This window comes from Pseudophryne corroboree, chromosome 1 (assembly GCF_028390025.1).
Source record: "Pseudophryne corroboree isolate aPseCor3 chromosome 1, aPseCor3.hap2, whole genome shotgun sequence".
NCBI classification, from domain to species: domain Eukaryota; kingdom Metazoa; phylum Chordata; class Amphibia; order Anura; family Myobatrachidae; genus Pseudophryne; species Pseudophryne corroboree.
This window is the reverse complement of record NC_086444.1, coordinates 1,023,763,016-1,023,786,939: the sequence shown is the minus strand read 5'-3', so window position 1 is coordinate 1,023,786,939 and position 23,924 is coordinate 1,023,763,016. Positions and strand designations below refer to the sequence as shown.

Genomic DNA, 23,924 nt, shown 5'->3' with positions numbered 1-23,924 from the left:
CATGCTGCCTTTTCGTCAATCCGCCAACCGGTCACATATTGCTGTATCAGATCACCCAATGGCACAACATGGAATCAAGGCTGTACGTACCCAGCCTGCATTACTTCAGAGTCCTTTTCCTGAAACACTGTAATAGAATTAGAAGTTAAACAAAATAAACAAAACTGTGGCCCTCATTCAGCTTCAGTAGCAGAACTGTTACTTCTTACAATAGCATGGTGGGAGCTGCGATCGCATCATAGAAATCAGCAGATAATGGAAGCCCCCTGTATATGCAGTTAGGCTGCATACGCAGGTGCACCGCCGCCATGTTTTCCATCACTTCTGCCACCACGAAAACGACCATGACAAGCCAGTGTTTCCTGGTCCATCCCCCAATGCTGAATCGCCGCACCTGATTGCCCGCAGCCTGTCACTCAAGTTGCAATCGCATCCTCCCAGCATGCGATCACACAAAGTGAAAGCTTGCGCATTCACACGCTGCATATGCGCAGATGAACGAAAAGAGTTTCAGGTCTATTTACTAAGCCTTGAATGGAGATAAAGAGGACGGATATAAAGTACCAGCAAATCAACTCCTAACTGTCCTTTTTCAAACCTAGCCTGTGACATGGCAGTTAGGATCTGATTGGCTGGTACTTTATCTCCGGCCACTTTATCTCCATCCAAAGATTAGTAAATAGACTAGTTTAGCATTTTTCCTATTTAGCAACTGAAGTTGAATGAGGGCCCGTATCCACAATAAGTTTGATTTCTCTTTAATAAAGCAGCATGGACTGATAAAACTGGAGGTTGGTGGATTAGTTGCACTGACAGATTTGTCCCACTTTAATTCTTTATACTGTTGCGGTATCTCTTCCAGCATACGCTGATGAGTAAAATTTATGCAACAAATGGGATGAAAACAGATGTTTTGTAGGTTATTCTATTGTCACTAGACACAAACATTCATTACTGGCAATTGCCAAAGTGCTCCGTCCTTGTAGGAGGGAAACAAATGGCATGTAGAAAGTGAAAAAGGAATTAGCTACCAAAATTTCAATTGAAACCACCTAGGCTAAATTCAGCAGCACTTTTCTTCATGCTTTTAATTATAAATTCATTCTGCACTAAAGACCCCCTGTTTTCTAGTCAACCTGTAAAACTTGGCACTGGCATTTATTTCTCTGCTGGATATTGCAGCCTTATACAGTCAACCTGTGGTGACAGTTATCTCTTAATTAAAACTCTACATGCAAATAACGCTACTGAAAAGTGGTCTTGCACAGCCTCTGAAAAGCATAACCATTTATACTTGAGCTATTTCCTTTTCTTCCTATGGCTAAAATACTGAAAGAACTCATTGTGACTGACGTAAAGAATTCCAGAACGTATTGTGCAGCTGGCCAATTCTTTACTAATACAAATAAAACAATGGGATGCTGGCAAATCTTTCCAAAGGGGATGTAAGTTGCTTTAAACTAATAGAGAATTGTGTTTCCTTGTTATCCATTCATCTAATTAAATATGAAGATATATGCAAATGTATTATGTAAGAGAGGAGGGAGCCCTGGTGAGTGTGAAGGAGGAGGCATGCTCAGAACTGGTACTTATTGCACCTACGAGATACTGTAGATGAAATGATATGCATATTAATGTATGTGCAGTACCGGTCGCCACACATGCTGAGAACACCAGAGCGGGGCTCCCAAGCATATGGCCAGCAATCACTGCCATGCTAACTTTGTCTACAGAACACAGAGATTCTGTGTTACAACCTTGTTATTAGCAACTTACTGTAATGTGACCCATAATGAGATCAAATTACTCTGCCGTCACTTTCAACATATACAGTATAAAATATACTTGCAGAGCTATTTACCCAGTCTGCCTAGTAGATGGTTCTGTTATGTTTGTGTATTTATTTATTATGGTATGTTTAACTTTTTCCTGACCACTTATCTTCTTTAAATATGTTTGATACAGCCTATACCCTGGTTAAATATTAATACTGTATTCCATACAGTATCCAGTATATAAAAAGTTCAATGTTTACATTAATGTCCAGGGATATTACTAGGTTCTTCTACCGCTCCCCCAGACTGCCACACTTGCTCCAGTGTTCCGCAGAGTGGGAGATTGTAGATTGCATTTGTAAACCCACCTCTGGAAATCCTGCGTTTGCCACTGGGAGGTGCGCATGATGCAGCTAATAACATCACAGTGGCTCTATGCAGGTGAAGGCGCGGCCATGATAACTGTATTTACAACAAATCTCACCCAAGAGTCCCTTGGTCTTCCGACTTCTCAGTGGAAGTGGTCAGATTCGGTGGACTAGTCTACACATGTGGGAGTCCAGGAGAGCTACCTGACATTCAGAAGTCTCCCGGAGATTCCAGAAGAGTACAGTAGTTTGGTGTGATATAAACTGGAGCCGATACACACACAGCACATACAAGATTAGTAATCTAACCCCGTTAGGCATGCGGTCAGCGCTCTCTATAAAATGGTTTTCACTGGCCTTAAAAAAAAAAATAGATCTTTGTTATTGCTTTATTATTATCATTACTGAGAAGTCTGATATAGACTCATTTAATTTCCTCATTCTGAAAAGATATTTAAACCCAGAGCAAGCAGAACAAATCTGCCAGTCGACACCATTCAGGACAACTACGTACTATTACTTGTTCTGCTTCCAGTGAGTCTGTGCCAAGAAATTTTTGATGAACCTAAAAATTGCGATATAAAGTAAATTAATACCTTTCAAGTTCCACAGACTGCAAGTTGAGTCATTAAATTTGTATTTATTGCTTATTTTACAGCTAGAATGTCAGAAACACTTTTATTACAGTGTTTCATAGAACTTTTTCAGCAATGCAAAGCATTATTGGGTTCAAAAGAAGGTTGTGTAGGGATACACATATAATTGAACAGGAGTATACAGCTTTCGCAGAACATGACCTCCACTGCACAACACAGCAACGTGGCACATTTGAGGAGGGGCTGTGTTCTCCACCAGGAGATCTTCTCCCTTCTCTGCAGGCTCTGACCTGCAGGCAAGTAATTTTTATACTGTTATTAGATTACTAGCTTACCCAGCGAGTGGGGGGGTGTGGAGAGGTGATATATGGGAATAAGTGGGGTGCTTGCAGGGAATTTTATGGCATGCAGAAGTTTGAAGACCTGTCAGGGCGTTTAGGGGCAAGTGTGATCTGAGAGCTTATGATGGCACTCTTTGACACATGGCAGAGTTCTGGAACGAGTGAGTTGTATGTGTGGGCACTTTTTAAATGCGTGATGTAAGGGTACTCAGCTCATCTTGTTGCTTTTCCCCCCGTGACTTAAAGGAAGGGAAACGTGCAGCTCTTTACAGGTTGCTCATACAGCTACTGTATATCAGTTTGACCATTATTGATTTAACATAATGTAAAAAATGAAAGCAGATACTGTATGTTGCTATGGGATACTGCACAAAATATAAAAAAACATATTTAAAAAATCATCATAATAATAATAATAATAATAATAATAATAATAATAATAATAAAAAGCCTACAAACACCAAATATTCTTGGACTAAATAAGTATCCTATCATGCAATTATACACACACATCAACATTAATAATTAAATGTAATAATAATAATAATAATAATAATAATAATACCTGTTGTATAGAGGTACAATACATTTATGGGTAGGCCTGACAATGGCATGTCACTGACCTCAGGCTCTTTATAGACATTAGAAGTGTGACGATGGGAAATCACTATATGGAGGCACTCTGCAGTAACCATAGCAGCAAATTTGTACTGCAGCTTCTATACCCTTGACCCAGAACAATAAGTCTACTTTCAACAATGGAACTTGTAATAACGATATTAAAGCAATATTAAAAAATTATAGATACAGCTTTCTACTGTACATCATGATCCCAGCATGGCTTATTAATAGATAAACACAGCCTACACCAGGTACCTCTCTCTATCACTTTTTAGTTTATTGCATTATTTATAAAATCAGACATTTTTAAATTATTCCATTTCAATATCCTGCTTTCATCATGGTTCCGCCCTCCGAAGTTTAAAGCTGCATAAAGGCGTCAGCAAGGAAGGATGCAGGAAGACTGTCCAGACGAGCCCCCTGAAATGCAGGACTTTCCTGGACATACCGGGAGAGTTGATAAGTACAGAGGTGTCCTCACTCATCTAACCTTAAATTGGGGCTATTTGGCACAACAAGAAAAATTAGACTAAGCAGCATCATGCATCCTATGTTCAGTATTTTTCTCTGGATTTGTCTTTTTTTGCAATGCTAATAAGATAAAAGCACAAGGTAAGCATACACTGTACTCCACTAGTGGATAAGGACAAATCTGTATTATGTAGAATTTTTGGCAATATTAAACATTTGTCAGGACCATGTTGCATTGCTATTATACTGTATTGTGCATGATCTACACAGCTGTTTAAGGTATACGTGCCTACTCTCCTGAAACAGCTGGGACACTCCCGAAAATCATGTGGCACTCTCAGCCATCCAGAAAAGTAGGCAGGTTTGCTCTGAATTCCGTCGTCATAGCCTCACCCCCCGCTTTACAACTCCTAAAATCTGGGAATTGTATACTGGGGGGCAGGTCAGTGATGATGACATCATGCCTTTACAGCCCCGCACCCCCTATGTCAATGCCCTACCCCTGCTGAGTGGCCCTGGCTACCTATTCCTGGAGAGGGTAGCTAGAAAGTGGCCAAGGACTCAAGGGTGAAAAGCTTTAGTGCAGATGATAACTGGAGTTTTTGTTTGCTTCACACTATACATCTAGGGGTTTGCCATCATTGCATGGGGAAGGCACTTTATCAAGTACTGTATCTTGTTCAGTAAGTGCCAACATTATATTAATATCAGAATTTTTTTTCTAGTGTAGGATTGTCAAATGAACAAGTATATTGCCTTGTGATAAAGCAATTAAAGCAATGGTACCTTCCAGTGGAATACATGTAAAATCCTGGCGGTCGGGATGCCGCCGGTCACATGAGCATCAGCGGCATCCTGTCACTGAAGATCCTGACTTCGGAGGGAGTATTTCTACCCCCCCAACCCTTGGGAGGTGTCAGCTATGTCTAACCCCACAAGGAGTGTCAGCTATCCCCCTAGTGCCTAACCCTAACCCCCCACCCAGAGTGCCTAACACTAACCCTCCCCCTGGGCCCTAACCCCGATACTCAACTTTGGGATGTCGGCTGTCATTGATCCAGCACCAGTCTAGTGAGTGGTGTCGGGAATCTGCAGCATCCTGATAGCCGGGATGCTGAACGCATTTTATTCCAGTGATGAGTCATTTTATAGAGCTGCCAGAAGCAGTATTTTGTTGTTGCAATAATGGGGAAATAGAGAAGTAGAAGCCTACATGTGCACAGAATCCCTGGATAGATACTGTACCTTGGCCATGCCACCCAATTGCCATTTTGTTAGGATAAACCTTTCTACTGCCAAATGCTGCAGCTAGGGAAGCCAATCCTGGACCATTTATTCAATCCCGGGTATCGGGATTGAAAAATGGCCAACCCCGGGATTCCTGGGATACCCGGGATTGGCTTTTAACTATGTGGTCGCCCTCTCGCCCCGCCCATCCCCCACACATAACTCACCATATACCGGGTACGGGCGGGTGGGGAACATCCTCCGCTCTCTCCTGGCGGCTCCCAGCGGCATGTGACGGCACAGCGTGACCTCTCACGCTGCGCTGGGGAGTTGGAAGAAGAAACCAGCAGCGTCTGAGCGTCCTGTGGACGCTCAACGCTGATCCCTTAATCCCCGGGATTGGAGTTTCCATTCCCGGGATTGAATCCCGTACGTTTTTGGCCCTAAATCGCGGGATCCCGCCGATCCCGGGATTGGCCACCATAGCTGCAGCTACAGTATAATGGAGCCTTTCTGAAATGCACAAATCACTCATTAAAATGTCTGTAGATACCAAATTACCATTTCATTTTACTTTTATTCTTTTCTTCACTTCCAGTAACTTTTCTGTCTCAAAAACCTGCTGCCTTGAACAAGTATAGTTTTATCAATTCTGCAAGTAGTTATAGACGAGCTTGATAAATGGACGGTAGTCTCACACATTCATGAGACATTCGGAACACGTTTCCAGGCATGTAAGCAACGTCTGTGTCCCATTCAAGTAAGCAATGTTTAAGAAAGTTAGCTATCAAGAAAGCTATTTCCCATTTTGGGCTGCAGCAGTGTGTAGCTTTCAGCTGGCAGTACACTTGATGGTCTCCCAGGTGTCCGATTCTTATATTAAGCAGACACACAGGGGTTAGCAAATTTGTGTTCTCTCCAGGACATAGGATTAGCATTACAAAGAGTGTCTGCCACTGTGCAGTCCTGTATGGAACACGGTTATGCTAAGCATGGGTCACAGGAGTGACTTTATGTAAATTACAGCTACAGGGCACAAATGTGATAGCAGAGGATTATAGCTCCAGCACCCAGTACAATAAGCAGGAAAGAAAAAGCTACAGCCAGAGGAAAGCAATGGAATATGCAGACTCTCTCACATAACAGGATACAAAACAAGTGCTCATAAGGCAAAAGAAAACCCGCACAATGGAAAAAAACATTATTTGCTGGATAAAAGATGTAGTTTCCAGGAAGAGTTTCAAAAGTTAAATATTTGTATAAAGAGAGATGTTGGACAATCAGATGTGCAGTAGTACCCCCGGGTAGGCAAGTGTGGAGAATGTGGACTCATACACATTTAATGAGTGAGTAGAATAACATATTCTGCAAGTTCCTGCGGCATCTAGTATTGTCTACATTGGTCAATTGTTTATACAGCGCCCCCCCCACCACCATGATGGATACATTAGTGATGTGGAGTGGGCGCTATTGTGCAGTCATTTATATTCCTCATTTGAATGTAAATTTGACAGTAATAATCACTTTAAATTGGCAAAAACCAAACCACAAAGCGCCGGATGTAATGATGCCCCAGATCGCCGGCGGTGTGATATGCCGGTAATCTAGAATCTCTATGATGTCCAGGTCTACACTAATCAAATATGCTGGTATGTGCCCATGATTATACTTACAGCTGCATACACATACTTAGGGTAAAGTTGTGCACATTACTGTATGAAGTTCTTTTTTTCTTTCTTCTTTTATTGCATTTTTTTTAAAAGGGAAATAATAAAACCACTTATAATTTGATAGCAATAATATGACAACTGAGCCACCCTCATATTCCACATTTTCCACCGTGAATATTAATAAGCGTTTATTGTTGTAAGCAATCAGTTATTAATTGTCATATATAATTCATAGGTTAAAGCACTCATTTATTATTTATATACTTTCCTCATATTTAACACGTTAATTATTAATATATGCATTGTATTGTTTTTGTTTTGATCACTGATGAATGTCATTGTTTAATGTCAAAAGAAAATTTTCTTCCACCACACTTCAAAAACAAACAAACAAACAAACAAACAAAAAACACATACAGTAAAACCCCAAAAGCATAAACAGCTATGAATGCTGATGAGTGTGCACACATAAAATAGTATTTCTGATACTACTATAAAATAAGGGGTGTTTTTTTTTTTAACAACAATCCTTTCTACTCACATCAGTACATAAATGTATACAATCCTATACATACTGTATATGAGTGCTCGCACATACATGCCTTGTTTTGATAATATAAATATCATCAGAAAGATAGGATGATGTCTTCCTAGCACATACACTGGTGCTTATAGCAAGCGGTAAAACAGAGTCTCTCCAGGAAGATTTTCATATGAACACAAGAGACCGACCAGAAGCCAATGACTAATGCTTAACAAAAAAAGTGATCCCTACAGGACTAGATAGTAGCAAATGTCATTTGTTGTGTAAATCTTACTCGTCCTTAGAGAGCAGAAACTTGCAGTGGTGAATTTTGCATTAGGCACGTGCCTAGGGGCGCCACTTGTTGGGGGGCATAACTTGCATTCTTGTCTTAGGGCCTAATTCAGACCTGATAGCAAAAGCAAAACCTTTCTCTAAAGGGCAAAATCATGTGCACTGTAGGGGGGGCAGATATAACATGTGCAGAGAGAGTTAGATTTGTGTGGGTTATATTGTTTCTGTGCAGGGTAAATACTGGCTGCTTTATTTTTACACTGCAATTTAAATTTCAGTTTATACACACCCCACCCAAATCTAACTCTCTCTGCACATGTTATATCTGCCCCACCTGCAGTGCACATGGGGGGTGATTCAGACCTGATCACACGTAGGCAGTTTTTTGCAGTGCTGCGATCAGGTAGTTGCCGCCTACAGGGGGAGGGGGTAATCGCTGTGCAGGGGTGCGATCACTTGTGCAGAGAGCTGCACAAACAAAAGTTTGTGCAGTCTCTGCACAGATCAGGACTTACTCAGCCGCTGCGATGATCCAGCCAGGAGCTGACGTCAGGAATCCTCCCTCCAAACGGCTGGGCACACCTGCGTTTTTCCGGACACTCTCTAGAAACGGTCAGTTGACAGCCACAAATGGCTACTTCCTGTCAATCTTCTTGCGATCACCGGTACGATCACTTTCTTCAGTAAATCCGTCACTGTCCGGTGATCCTTGTCACCGGCTGAAGCGCCTGCGCATTGCGGAGCATACGCATGCGCAGTTCAGACCCGATCGCACCGCTGCAAGAAAAGCTAGAGTGCGATCGGGTCTGAATGACCCCCATGATTTTGCCCATTACTGAAAAAGTTTGCTGTTAGGATCAGGTCTGAATTAGGCCCTTAGTACTGTCAGTCCGACATTTACCAGCAACTACAAAATATTTCCATTGTACTTTACTCTATGCTGTCTTGAGTGGAGCATAAATTGGTAGAACATGCACAGACTCCCCCTGTAAGCTGTCCTACTAAGTACATATGAATACATAATTAAAAATAAAACATAATGTCATAGTTCATGTTATTATTATATTAATAATTAGCAAATAAGGGATTGTAACCAAACAATGAAAATAATGGGCAGAGAGGGCAGCCATGACTGTTGTGCCTAGGGGCATCCTGAATCCTAAATCCGCCTCTGGAAACTTGCTATGTGGCATATGTAGGACTACTTTATGCAGGTTAGCATATATTTCTGTTACCGTTTTAAATCAATAAAGTAGGTCAAAGCCATCGATCATCAGCGGCTTTGAAAAGCGCCAGATAGTAAATCTAGCCCTTAGCACCCACTGCTAGCCTATTAGCCAAAGGTTCTTGGATGCTGTTCAAGCTGCAAACCTCATTTTCTTGTGGAAAGGTGGGTAACTGTTTTAATGCAAAATGACTATAGCAAGCTCCATATATCACCAAATAAACTGCAAATACTGTATTTTTCTGTAGTTAACTGCCTGCTATCAATTGGGGCTCCAGTGGAAGCTTAATTATACCTCATGTACCAGCTTCAGGATCAGCCATATCAAGTGGCATACATAAAAGCTCTACCTTAAATGTATGTAACAGAATAAAATCAATTCTACTCCACTGCCCCCAATGCAGAGGTGGCTGAGATTAGATATTGAGCACCCGAAAACACGGACTGTCACTGATTCAGGTCTCCTACCAAGGAGACTTTCACAGACTTATTAATTAAATGCTGGACCATGTATTAGGACAACAAGTAATTTAATATTCTGCGTACACAAATGTAAATGAGCGGTTAAACTGTGCTGTAATGAGAAAAAAGAACATAGGGAGCTCTCTGCACGTGCAAGGGTACTTAAAACCAGACAAATGGCTCTATAAAAACGTTTGTGCATTGACCTGTGTCTAAGGGAGCCATAGTATCATCCATCACTTACCCGATGCCAAGGAAATAGTTGATCACAAAATGCCTCTAAAAAGTTCCAACCAGCTTTTAAATGTTATGTTCTTCATGAATTTTCATGGAAGCACTTTCCTTGTATCCGTTACGTCTCTCATTACTGCTCAAAAGTAGATTTTTAAAAATGGTTTTTACTCTGTTTGACCTTGAGGTTACAGCAGAGCAGTGGCGGAAAATGGTCTCGGAGGTTAATGCTGAGGCCCATTCTTAGTGATAGTTATTTGAACCGAGAATAATGTGAACACACTCAAGAAAGCCAAGTCTCATTGGGAGAGTACTAGTCTGGACAATAGCTGTAAAACAGCACGTCATTAGAGCATAAACTGTATGCAGCCACAGATCATACGGCCTGGGTAGTTGTAACGAAGCCAGAGGAATCACAGCCTTGCAGAGTATATTACGGTGCCTGTGGACAGCTAGGTGGTGGTTTTAAAGATAAAGAACGGAAAATGGTCATGCTCACGCTGGGCTGAAATCAAGCGAGTGACAGCACCTAAAACAAAGTACACATGCAGCGGTGGCCACCTAACGTGCTTCCATAAGGTGAACTACACCATTAAGTACTCAAAATATGGTGGTAATTTATGAAGTACATTTGAAATATCCCAATTCTATTCATTAGAACGGATTATGGATGACAATTTCCTTGCCCAGAAGCATATTCTAATACATTCTTATTTGCATATTGCCCAGGGAAACAGCTGAAAGGGTATCTGGACTATGGATAGACACTGTCTAGATAGACAGTCAATAGGCCAACAGAGTCAGAAGGTTGACAGGTAAGAAGTGGACAGATCAAATGATCGGCAATGGTCAACAATTTATTTCAACTTTTGCTTGGTTTGTCATCCACGTGGACGAGCGAAGTGAGCAGGGGGCCGCATTACCACCAGTTGGGGTCACCAGGTCATGAAACAAAAAAAAATAACACAAAAAAGGGAAAAAAACTTGTGACCTTTTTGTGTCGACCATTTCCATGTCGACTTTTTGTACTGTCTACATTTTACATTTTACCTGTCAACCAAGTGTCTGTCGACCATATGGTGTGCTGTAGATCTTCTATACCACACCCACTGAAAGATCTCCCTAATTGTGTATGGCTGTCAGTATCTCGACAGCGGCATCCCGCCCGCCAGAATGCCGGCAGCGGGGCGAATGCTACGAGTCCCCTTGCAGGCTTGCTGCACTCGCCACAGGAACTATTCCAATTCTATGTGTGTCGTGGACACCCACGAGTGGGAATAGCCCATGTCGGCTGGTATTCCGGCTGTTGGCATTGTCGGCTGGTGGGACTTTAGTATCGGTATCCTGACAGTCAGGATCCCGACAGATGGCAAATTAAGAGTATTTGAAGGCTTATCCCTTAGAGCAGATGAAAGACCCTCATATTTCAGGACAAATACTTTAGTCATTGACTCGTTTTGGGGTAATATTAGTTATTAACTTTTGTTTTATTTTATTAATTATTCTTTATGAATATTACCTACATATTATAAATGTCACTGTCAGGAGTCACTTCCCTATTGGACCTTACAGTTTAAAATCTCAACAAGGTTACATTGGGCCTAATTCAGAGTTGGTCGCAGCAGCAAATTTGTTAGCAGTTGGGCAAAACCATGGGTGTCATTCCGAGTTGATCGTAGCGGTGCTAAATTTAGAACAGCTACGATCTTCTTCCCTGACATGCGGGGGGATGCCCAGCACAGGGCTAGTCCACCCCGCATGTCAGTGCCGGCCCCCTCGCACAAATACAAAAGCATCGCACAGCGGCGATGCCTTTGTATTTGAGGAGTAACTCCCGGCCAGCGCAGCTCCTGCGGCTGGCCAGGAGTTAATTGTCGCTGCCTTTGCCCACAGTGGCTGCGTGAGACGTCACGCAGCCGCCGCCGTTCAGCCCCCTCCCGCCCAGCGACCGCCTCTGTCTCAGAGGCGATCGCTAGGCAACGAAATCTGCTATGCGCCAGCGCACTGTGGCACCGGCGCAGTTCCGACCCGATCGCTGTGACAAACTGCAGCGAGCGATCAGCACAGAATGACCCCCCATGTGCACTGCAGGGGAGGCAGATATAACATGTGCAAAGAGAGTTAGATTTGGGTGGGTTATTTTGTTTCTGTGCAGAGTAAATAGTACTGGCTGCTTTATTTTTACACTGCAATTTAGATTTCAGTTTGAACACACACCACCCAAATCTAACTCTCTCTGCACATGTTACATCTGCCCCCCTCCCCCCTCCATGCAGTGCACATGGTTTTGCCCAATTGCTACCAAATTTACAGCTGCGATCAACTTTGAATTAGGCCCATTGTGCAGAGGCCAATGACAATGAGAGTGCACTCGGAGGAATCTCACTTGGACAGAGTGAGAACATACGACTTTCACCCAGACAGTGCCCAGGTTGGAAGTGAAACTGCAGCACTGCAATGCTCACCACTATGCCACAGTAAAAGGTTATTTTGTAGAGAATAAAGCAGATAAAATGGGTTTAATATTCTGTGCACACCGTATTTTCCTCTAAAGGTCTGGTTATAAGTTATAACACAGAAGAGAGTTAAACCTGTCCCAGTTGGTATAAGTACTCTATGTGCACACTGCGTAATCCATGAATTTATTTTTCAGCCATTGTAAAGTAATTGTAGAAATCGCTAAATAACAGAAACTCGTTTAAAACACCAGCATGTAGCATGCCACAAACTGAGAGTCCGCTTGGAGAAACTAGTTATCCTAATCTTTTTTGGAATACGTGGAAAGAACCTTTAATTTGCTGTTTACTCATTCTAGCAAATAACTTCAGTTCCATCAACAGCGCTGAGTTCTCCTGTGTTGTGCACGCAGCGGTATTAACAGAATTAACGACAGTAAGTAATCATTGATTCTCACACGGCAAGAAGATACTCCCGGATGAAACAGGAAATTTGCTGGACACATGTCTCATTACAGTCAGTGGGCAATTTATTATTCGTGGCTGGAGCAAAGCTTATCAGATGTCTCGGCCCATGTGGAGAAAATGTTTCTCACCGAAAAATAAATGTAGTATCATCAGTAGGAAACTAGAAGTCTTAATTGAAAGTCTGCAGACTGATCAGCGTAGTTGGATTCCTACATTGCAGTGGAAAACCATGAAAACAGTGACAGTGTGTGTGCGTGTGTGTGTGTGTGTGTGTGTGTGTGTGTGTGTGTTTGTTCATGCTTCCATCTACAGCCCAATCAATGGTGTGAATGTTTCCTGCATTGCGCATACTTAAATCACAAGACTACAACTATAAATACAGAAATAACGGAGCACCAACACGAAGGGCCAAATGTAATAGAGTGATAGGCCCTACACACTCGGCTTTAATTCTCAAAGATATGAACGATCTCGTTCATTAATGAACGAGATACCATTCATATCTTACAGTGTGGAGGCACCAGCGATGAACGATGCTCGGCCGCGCGCTAGTTCATCGCTGGTGCCCCGTCGCTTGTGCATGCAGGCCAATATGGACGATCTCGTCCATATTTGCCTGCACTTCTACGGAGCCGTGTGACAGGGGGAGTGAAGAAACTTCACTCCCCCCGTCACTGTTTCCCCGCCGCCGGGTCGCCCTTTGGCCGTATCTGCCGCCGGGCAGCTCGGCGGCGGATCGTTAAATGTGTAGGGCCCTTGAGTGTTCCAAAAAGTGAAAGATTTGGTAAGGTTTTGCAGTTGTTTTTTTTTAAAGTGGCAATCATTTACACAGCTGGTTTTGCAGTGTAAATGAATGATACTTTAAAAAAATAAATCTGAAAAACCTTGCCAAATCTCTCATGTTCTGAAATTCTCACTGTATTACATTTGGCCCAAAGTCTTTATCCACAATGACTATTAATAAAAACTAAATTAAATATTTGTTGTGTGAAAATCTTAGCCATTGTGCTATCAGACAAGCCTACGTAAGGGCACACAGCATATTAATCAACCTGCATAAACACTCTTCTTCATCATAAAAGGCATTAGAAAATAACAATATTAATTATACGATTGATAACTAAAGCCATGCTTGAAAAAAATCAAATGAGATTACTGTCTGAAAACCATCTGCTTGTGCCATAATAAAAGTATAATTTCTTTCTTATTTGTATTTCCTATTCCATTATTCCTTCAATGAACATTTAATTAGGAACGTAGCTTTATTGATGTCGTTTTGTTCTTCATTGTGGTCTTTGGCTACTTAGAATTATTTGGTGTTTTAAAAGAAACTCTGTAAATAAAGAGACTATTCTAGAAAAGGTTATAATACAAATGCCCATGTGTAAGTAATTGAAATCATTCTTGCAGTTCTACTACCAACTCTCCCGTGGGCATTACAATCCACACTTCTTGTACTGGCTACAACAATCTGAAATTGCAGACAGTCCATGAATGACTGAAATTCGGAAAAAGGGTCTCGTCCCTAAAGTTACTTTATGTTGAAGGGCATACTAGATGTAAGGTAGTGTATTAATATAGTATGGTCCTATAAAAAGGAGAACATTCAAAAGGAAAAATGGTTTCCATAGAAATCTTCACCGAGAAACAAGTTCATGATGGAATCAGCTCTATGAAATAATACAAAAACTACAAGCACATATAGTAAAAAGCGCCAATCCTATGCATACCTTAGCAGTCACATATAGGTTATGGATCAATGGGTCAACATGGGTTAGGTCAACTACTATTGGCTGACACTGACATGGTCGACATAGAAAAAGGGTCGATTTAACGGATTAAAATGTCGACGTGGGACAGGTCAAAACAAAACAGTTGCCATTATTTAACTTTTTTTTGTGTTGTTTTTTTTGCGTAACATGACCAGGAACCCAAATTAGTGTAGCGTGCCCCCTTGCATGGCTCGCTTTGCTCACCATGCTGCAGACAAGGTGCGTCACTCCATTACCGCTGCGCTCGGCGCAGGTTACTATTCCCAATCTTAGTCCACATGGATGGTAAAGTATGAAAAAGTTAAAAATATATACATTTAACAAAAAAAAAAAAAAAGGTCATGTCAACCTTTTCATCTGTCGATCTGTCCCATGTTGACCATTTTACTGTGTCAACCTTTTTCCTATGCTGACCATGTCTATGTTGACCACTTGACTGTCAACCTACCTTCTGGATACCCAAAATAAATGTGATTTTATATATATATATATATATATATATATATATATATATATATATATACACATATATATATATATATATATATATATATATATATATATATATATATAGATCCTGGATAGGGGTTCTAAGCGACCTGAGGTGTTTATATGTGGCCGAGTATAATAAATATATAAAAGATATGTATAAATAAGATATACATTTATTTCACAACACTAGGAATAGGTTAAAATACAATACCAAATAAATATTTAAATGAATATAAAAATCCTTTACATAAAATGCAGTTCTCTAAAAATGACTAATTTTTCGAAAAATGGACACATATTAAATTCTCAAATAAAGTGAGGATTGCCTGTGCAAATAAGCTACACAAATGTAGAGAAAATAGTATTGAGAGTCTTAACTGATACAGCAGGAGGTCTCTGGGTGAAGGTCCAACGCGTTTCGTCTCTAAGACTTCTTCATGGGGCTCACCACGTGTGCAAGAAAACACCATATTAATGTGACCCTAAATGGTACACGCTTAGCATGGAAATACAACCATCCTAAAAGTCTAAGCGTGTACCATTTAGGGTCACATTAATATGGTGTTTTCTTGCACACGTGGTGAGCATGGCTTTGGATATGTACTGTTTGAATCTATATTCTGTATTCATATAGACGTATGTGGTGTGAATACATAAAAAATTATGACATCTAGCATGATAAAGTAGGGACCTGGGAGATTGTTTTTGTGTATGTTTATTATTTTTTATGTGTTTTCTGTTTTTTAGTGATATGTGATTCGTTATAAATCGCTTTGTATAAGCAGGAGCTTGTCTTGATAAAGATCCGTGATACTGGATCGAAACGTCGACAATAATAAGCCTGATTTCGACTGAAATAAAGCTACTATAAAATTGAAGCTGTTGAAGAATTTCTAATTGGTTGAGTGCACCTCCACACTGTTGGACTCTGTATATATACATTGTGGGTCTGTCCACTGAGGCAGCCTCCCACTAGGAGCACCCCACCGCTGTTTGTTCATATATGCGAGTGCAGGACCTTTGTGCAATATATATATATATATATATATATATATATATTACGTTCCATCTATATATATTTTGACTGCTGACCTACCATCTGGATACCTGATTTTATATATATATATATATATATATATATATATATATATATATATATATATACACACACATACATACATATACATATTCCAGAAATCCACACGTGTGAAAATAAGTGACTAGAGTGCATATAAATCTATATTGGGACAAAAATCAATATTCAGACTGGGATTGAAATCTATATTCCAGCCATGGAACAAAACTTGGGCAGCATCCACCAGGTTAGTAGAATACGTCCTATAATTAGTCATAGAGGTACCTGGTTAATGTAAACACACACATACAGTATACATAAAATGATTCACACATGAGAGCATTAAGTAGGTAGATACTGCATCGAGTAAAGCATACAGTTTTATTTTGCGAGCCGTGAAGGTTGCAGGCTTGTATGAATACTTAGATGGATGTGCCCAGATTATCTGTACGTTTCACAGCAGGTTAGGCTGATTTGCAGGGTTGCAAGAAAATATGTTGTTGATCTGCTCAAGCTTGCAGAACAATTTGTACCATTCAATTTATTGCACTTCTGTAGCCTTACCAATAGGAAGGCCAGCAAATCAAATCTCAGAGAATCTGGAGAATTCATTTGCAAAATGTGAAATCCAGAAATAGATATTTAGTGTATCATACCAAACTGAGTCTCCAAATATAATAATAATAATAATAATAATAATAATAATATTTTAGCTTTTCGGGATAACAACATTTTAATGGATAAAATTGGGCCTGAAGAACATACACAGTCCAATGCTAAGTCAGTCTATTTTCAATCATAAATATAATGTTATACTACGTTACTACATTAATAAACATAGTTATTTTGGAACTGAACATACAGTATATTCCCCAATAAAACAGCTATATATTTCTCTGCAGACTCTTCCAGATATCCATTCTGGGAAATGATAGAGTTATTTCTCCTGCTTATTGCTAGTACACAGATGACTGGCGTGTGATATCCCTGCACTCAGCAATTTCCTGTGCTGTCTTCAGCTTCTGTGCTTGCACATCGTACATCTCCCACAGAAAACGGCATCAAGAGGACGAGAGTGTGCGCTGTAATCCAGCCCTGTAACCTCTTATATGGTTATGTGGATGTCCACAGTGACTTAATAATGCTGTACAGTTATAGAGGATTTCATTTTCTTGGATTATATCTAGTGTGTATATATATATATTATATATATATATATATATATATATATATATATATATATATAGAGAGAGAGAGAGAGAGAGAGAGAGAGAGAGAGAGAGAGAGAGAGAGAGAGCGCGCGCGCGCCCTGGTATTGATAAGAAAATATTTTAGCATATTTAGGGCAATTTAAGCCCTTCACTGCTAAGGACAAATGGGACCCGCCCTGCAGACATACCCAATGACTGCAATAGGCATGTCCCACCAGTCCACAGCAGTGCAGTAAGAAAATGCTGATCACAGAGCACTGGATCGGAGGTAAGGGCTCAGTGAGTTCACATGCTTGTATGAGGTCATCAGAGTGGATGAAATGAACTCAGCATTAACACGAAGGAGCCTACATACTGTATATGGGGAAGGGGGCTCTGTAAAAAGACTGCACCTCCTTCTGGCTAAGCACCTGCTTTTGCACATCAGTGTCTATTAGTAAATTACACTACAGCACAGAATAAAGAATCCACGGATGCAGGAGGATCTAAAAGGTCTTTGACCTCTCCCACCATGGCTAATATGGTGGGAGAGGACAAGTGTACCTTTGCTTGAGGATAGAGAAGGTTTTGCGTTCCTTAGAAAAAACTGTTTAGCACTCACTCAATGCAGCAAATAACAGTGCATATAACCTTTACTAGATAGGACGAGGCCTGCCTCTCGGCACCCAGTGTTGTGTAGTGTTCCGCTCCCTCGTCTGATGGGTCTTACGCTGCCCTTTTCTATCCTAGGCTGTCAGCATGATTCACCTACTGGTAGCGCAATCAAGGTTGCCGATTTTCTGTCTGACCCCTCAGGGAGAGGTCAGCCAGCTCGGCGCACAAGGTGGCGGGGAGGGCCAGGGTGACATGACATAGGGGCATAACAGGAACATGGCAACATAGTTAAGGCCACACAGAGGGGTGTGGCAGTCACGGTTGCGTCATCATAGTCACGTCCCCACTATACAGTGCTCATACAATTACACAATTTGCCTCGGACCATCCACTTGTGCTCTTTAGGTGGGCAGCCAAGGGAAGCTGCGGTGCTTCGGGAGACTTACCCACCTTTCCTGAGGGCAGGATTGGCACATGATTTTTGGGAGCCTCACGGCCATTCCGGGAGTGTAGGCAAGTATGTACTAGCCCCATAACCAGACATTAACACTAAAGGAATCCAACAATGGCTAGTATACTGTACATGAAATATATACCAATATTTGAAAAGGCTTCAGACTATTCAAGGGATATGGTGATCCCTGTTACAGAACAATTTCCCAAAATTATTTGGAGGATTAACTGGAATTTGTAAGCTATTTTACCACTGTCTGGAATCTGCTGTATATGCCAACCATGGGCTGTTCAGCGGTATCCTTGTAAATATTAAAAAGAAAAGAAAAAAAAACAACCAAAGTGTGATTTGTTATATTAATATATGCATCTACCCACATACACTATATTTTTATTTTATATTACATAATAGGCAGAATTCAATTTTGTTATCCCGGCTGGCTGTATCAGCGCGGCACTGGCCGCATTTTACGGCAGCGGGATCTCACACAAAAGTGTATCTCTACACCATGGAGCACTTCCGCACAAATCACGTTGCGAATCAACCAGGGGAATGGTGTGGGATGCGGTTCTGTTCCTGACATTTAAACACTGTGGCAAAAGCAATTTGCACCCTTCCCCGGCAATTGAATTCCCCCCATTATGTTTTACACACACATGCACTTAATTTACAAGATTATACAAATTATAAAGTTCATGAGTATTTACACTGTCCTTTATATATAAAGATGACTTATTCAATTATTTGACAGTAAAATGTAGTTAAGGTGTTTTTTTATAGCAGACCCACAAAATGGGTATAAATGTCAAGAAAATATTTGATTGTATACTTAAGCAATGTGTTTGCTTTCATTGCAAGGAAGACAGATCAGGCTGGACATAACTGCTTCTAAACACACAATCAAACCCACTGCTGCGAACATGTCACAGCAGCATCCATAATGCACACAGAGGCGGCTGCGGGCGATGACAGTGCTCTAAGACTCTGAAAGCATCACTACTGAGACAATGGCCTCTAAAACGGTATATTCAAAGTACTTTGTTCAAACCAGCATAGCACGTCTCCCTACCTAACACCACAGACATGGGCGAGTGCAATCAAGTGGATGCAGACACAGCCATTTTGTGAGAAAATATTCAGCCTACTAAGAACTATTGGTGGTGGTGGTGGTGGGGGGGGGATGTATCATACCTTCTGGAGAGTGGAGAGGTTGCCCACAGCAACCAATCAGCTTATGGCTAGCATTTATCCAGTACATTCTATACAGTGACAGATAGAAGTTGGTTGGTTGGTTGGTTGGTTGGTTGGTTGGTTGGTTGGTATGGGCAATTTCTCCACTCTTTATACATTTCCCTGTATAGTGAATCAATGGTCTATATTCCAGTCACTGTTATTCATTCAAAAAAGTGGCTGTGACATTCCTCGCAACTGTCCCAAGTTTTGTGGACCTCAGAAGTGGTGAAGTCAAAGCGAGGCATATTTTGTCCCAATTTCTCCTATGCAAATGTTGGGATATATGCAGTCGTTCCTGTGTAGGTGACAGATCTACTTTAAAACAGATACAAATTATTATTAATAATTATTATTCTTTTATATTCAAGTGATTACACAGCTCTAGGACTTGGTACCAGAGCTTGTGAATTTACTTGACCCCTTTCTAAGGCATCCTGACGTGCAGCTGTAGATGGTGCATCAGCGGGCTGTAGATGGTGCATTATCGTCAGATAATGGGTGGATATGACAACAAAACAGGACTTAATATGGATATTTTATTTCCCTACTTCTTGAGAACTGTCCATTCATGAAAATAGAGACAAATGACAATGGCTTTGTAACCTGTATTCTATAGTCACATATTCTCATTATAAAACGAATAACCAAGTGAACTGAAGACAGAGCTTTTATTCAAACAAGTCTATAAATGTATCTGCTTGCCTCAACACTTAAATCTTTAGAATATGTAATAGAAATGTAATACTAATAATTGTAGCTAATAAAAGGAACCAACCAAAGGCATTACACTGCATAAAATAATAAGAGTGCTTTCTAGAACTATCTGTATTCTGCTTTAGGAGTCTATTTATGAAGCAGTGTTAATCCCTTTATTCCCAGGGCCATCTTAACAGCATTGAAGGCCCCGGGCAAAGCAATGTTCTGGGGCCCTTATTGACCCATTCACGGGACTAATATAAAACAAATAAATCATAAGTTACCCTGCTGTGGTCCTGCACTGTCTCTGCACATGTTTCCTTACAGTGAATGGCTGTCAGCACTCTGATTGCTAGATAGCTCCAGCCATCCACCAATCCGCATGCTGCGACAGCCAGACAGCCATTTGCTGTCCGGCTGCAGGCTGGACACAGGTAGAGAAATTTCATGTTGCCTTAAATAAAGAATGTTGGCTGTATGACTGCGTAATATACATTGTATTTGTGTAAATCTTCGAGTGCCGCCTACCTACTTCCTACATACATATATACATACACTAGTTCAGAACAGGAGCTATTCAGAGCAGACACGGCACTCCAGGTCTTCCTATGAATCCATTTATATGTCCACAGATTTAAAGCAAGTATACATCCCCGGGGTAGCACATCCAGGTGTACATCTAATGCAATACAGTGGCATCAAGTAGCACTGTGTCCATGCTTTAAATCTGTGGACATATAAATGGATTTATAAGAAGCCCTGGAGTGTCGTGTCTGTTCTGAATAGCTCCTGTTCTGAACTAGCATGTGTGAAAGTTTTGACAAAGGCATACAGGCAGTTGTTCATATATTTTTGAGTGCAGTGTGTATATATATATATATATATATATATATATATATATATATATATATATACACACACACACACACACACACACACACACACACACACACACACTGTATATCCAGTATACATAATTGATTATTCTGAGTACTGCAGTGCTACATACGATACTGTAGTGCTTGCTACCTTGTATGTGGAGGCTTATCTCCAGGCTGTGACTGCATGATGTGTCTGGGGCTGTTGTGACTGCATGATGTGTCTGGGGCTGTTGTGACTGCATGATGTGTCTGGGGCTGTTGTGACTGCATGATGTGTCTGGGCTGTTGTGACTGCATAATGTGTCTGGGGCTGTTGTGACTGGATGATGTGTCTAGGGCTGTTGTGACTGCATGATGTGTCTGGGGCTTTCCAGCCCATCATAAATACACTTATATAATTTTAAATAGTTTATTATGGACTTTTTAACTTAAATAGTCCTTGAATTTTAAATGTTTTATGTTTACCAATTTTAAATGTAACAGAACACACTAATAGACGGTAGGCCTCATCTGTATATGGAAACTCAAGTTCTCCAAGAGACATTCAGCTTGAATCATAAGCAAAACATTAACTAGCATATATGAGGATAAATGCTGACGGGATTACCAGTGCTTTCCTCCAGAAACATACAATAGTTCCTTAAGGTGCCCCCAGGATGGCAAAGACTCCTGTATTATTTTGTGCCTACGTGGTATGTTAAGATGGAACAATAAGGAACATGTAACAATAAAAAAATATATATCAAGAAAAAAATACCAATGTCTGCCTAATTTTCTAGTCACTTTGTGGTATATCTCACCTATTGGTATAAGATGGGCAGGTGTATGCCATACAGACACTTCTGTTGCTTTCATTGTTAAACTACCAAATTCTATTCACTTGCATTCTACCACTACATTTTGATCTAGATCACTGCATGCAATAATACGTATAATTCTTCTGAATGGATTATACTTGCTATAAAGGAATCAGCCAGGGAGCTTTCCATCATAAAACATTTGGAAACACCTATCAGCAAGTACTTATCAATGACACTTCCAATAAAGGGATAGAAAATTGAAATTCCTAAACCGAGGCATATAGGAGGGATTTAATCAAATACAACAAAGAGAAACTGGTCAAAGTTGTCAGAGATGATCAGGAACAGAATTTGTACACCAAGCAACTGCAAGGGTGATATCCAAAGGGGTAACTTTTACTGTGCACAGGAGGTATTATACAACATACGGAGACTTCTAGTTGCCAGAATACTTCTTTTACTGGTCCAAAATCCATTTCATCTGCCTCTACAAAAAAAACCAAACCCTTTAGGGGTGAAAACCTGTGCTAGCTTGGAGACAATGTTGATCCCATATAAGACGTGAGGGTCAAAATAAGAGAAAACAGGCTGTACAAAGAGAGGGCTTATTTATCTAGCCACCATATTTTTCCACAGGAAAGGCTTTACTCAACCTGTCTTTTGTACCAACCAGTCGTTTTAACACCTTGGACTGAAAAGTTGACCTGTGGCGTTTTAATAGCAGCATAAAACTAACAATTTTTGGTGAAATCCAATCAGTGGAACAGAATACTGACAGATGTCCTATTAAATGGAAATCCACTTTTGTACTCCAATAAAATAAAGCTTTCATAAGATGTTTCTCTAGAATGGTTAATACTGACGTTTTATAGGGGGCAATAGTCCTACAAGACATCCAACCATATCATGACGAAAAGTTGAATGATACCAGTGTCTATGACAAATTACCAGAAACTCCTATTGTAACCTTCAAAAAAGAAGAAGATGCTAACTTAACTGAGACAGTTCATTTGTCACAATTCAATTGTTGTTTTGGCTGCCGATGCATATCGCGCATGTTACACCCAAACAGACAGGGTTTAGCCACGTAAAATGACTAAACCCGCCTAAAGTGCTGATTTTAGATTCAGGAGGCTGCAAGAAGAAACGTCATCCCTGCAGCTATCGGGCGTCTAAACAGAGCAACAATTGAATTGCTCCATTTTGCAGCCCCTAGTGGTAGCTGCAGAGAAAAACAATTGAATCGGCCCCTTAATGTCATGCTGATATTGTGCATTTCTCTAGTCTTTATAAAAGTGTCTTCATCATATATGTTTCTAAGACATGTCACTTTGTTGTATGAGTACATTGGTACAGTTAACAGGAACAAGCCACATTTCATATAAACAGGGTAGCTCATATAGACATATCCATAGCTTCAGTGATAATTAAGACTCGGCAGGCAAATTCAGATTCACCTCAAGAGATCTCAGTGAGGGCTCTGGATAGTGTCTAAATTTCTTGTAGGATAGCAAAAGTCATTTTATGCTCTTCAGCAGCTGCATGGAGTTTAACTAAAGTAACCCAGTCAAATAATTATTCAAAAAGTTTTATATAACATCTAAAAGGGTATTGCTGTATTTTTCAATCTGATTTCACAAATCCATAGCTGGCACTTCTGAATGTTTCTCGTAGACTAAATGAATATTCATAAGACTGTGCCCTTACCTCACTAAGGACTAGTATTTATTTCTTTATTAACAGTTTTTTCTATAGCGCAGCAAATTCCGTTGCGCTTTACAAATAGAAACAACAGAGATAAAACAAAACTGGGTAATAACAGTCATAGGGGTATATGCAATTCCGGTCGAATTGCGGCATTTTTTCGCCCGTTTTTAAATTCGACACAATTCGACCGTCGAATTCCGGCCGGCGGGTGCCGGAATTCGACATATTCAATAAAAAACGGATTCGACAGTCCCGCTGTCGAAAAACGGACCAATTGACGG

General features: G+C 40.6%; 1 protein-coding gene across 15 annotated transcripts in view; it reads right to left on the bottom strand.

Moving 5' to 3' along the window:
* TENM3 (teneurin transmembrane protein 3) overlaps positions 1-23,924 on the bottom strand; it is a 1,613,133-nt gene that overhangs the window by 464,477 nt on the left and 1,124,732 nt on the right. Inside the window, exon 1 of one of the 15 annotated variants that reach the window (XM_063920685.1) lies at positions 21,285-21,333. The exons of the other annotated variants lie outside the window; for them this stretch is intronic. The gene's annotated coding sequence lies outside the window, so the exon portion shown is untranslated. Of the gene's footprint in view, positions 1-21,284; positions 21,334-23,924 lie in introns of those variants that run through there. 15 annotated transcript variants of the gene reach the window in all.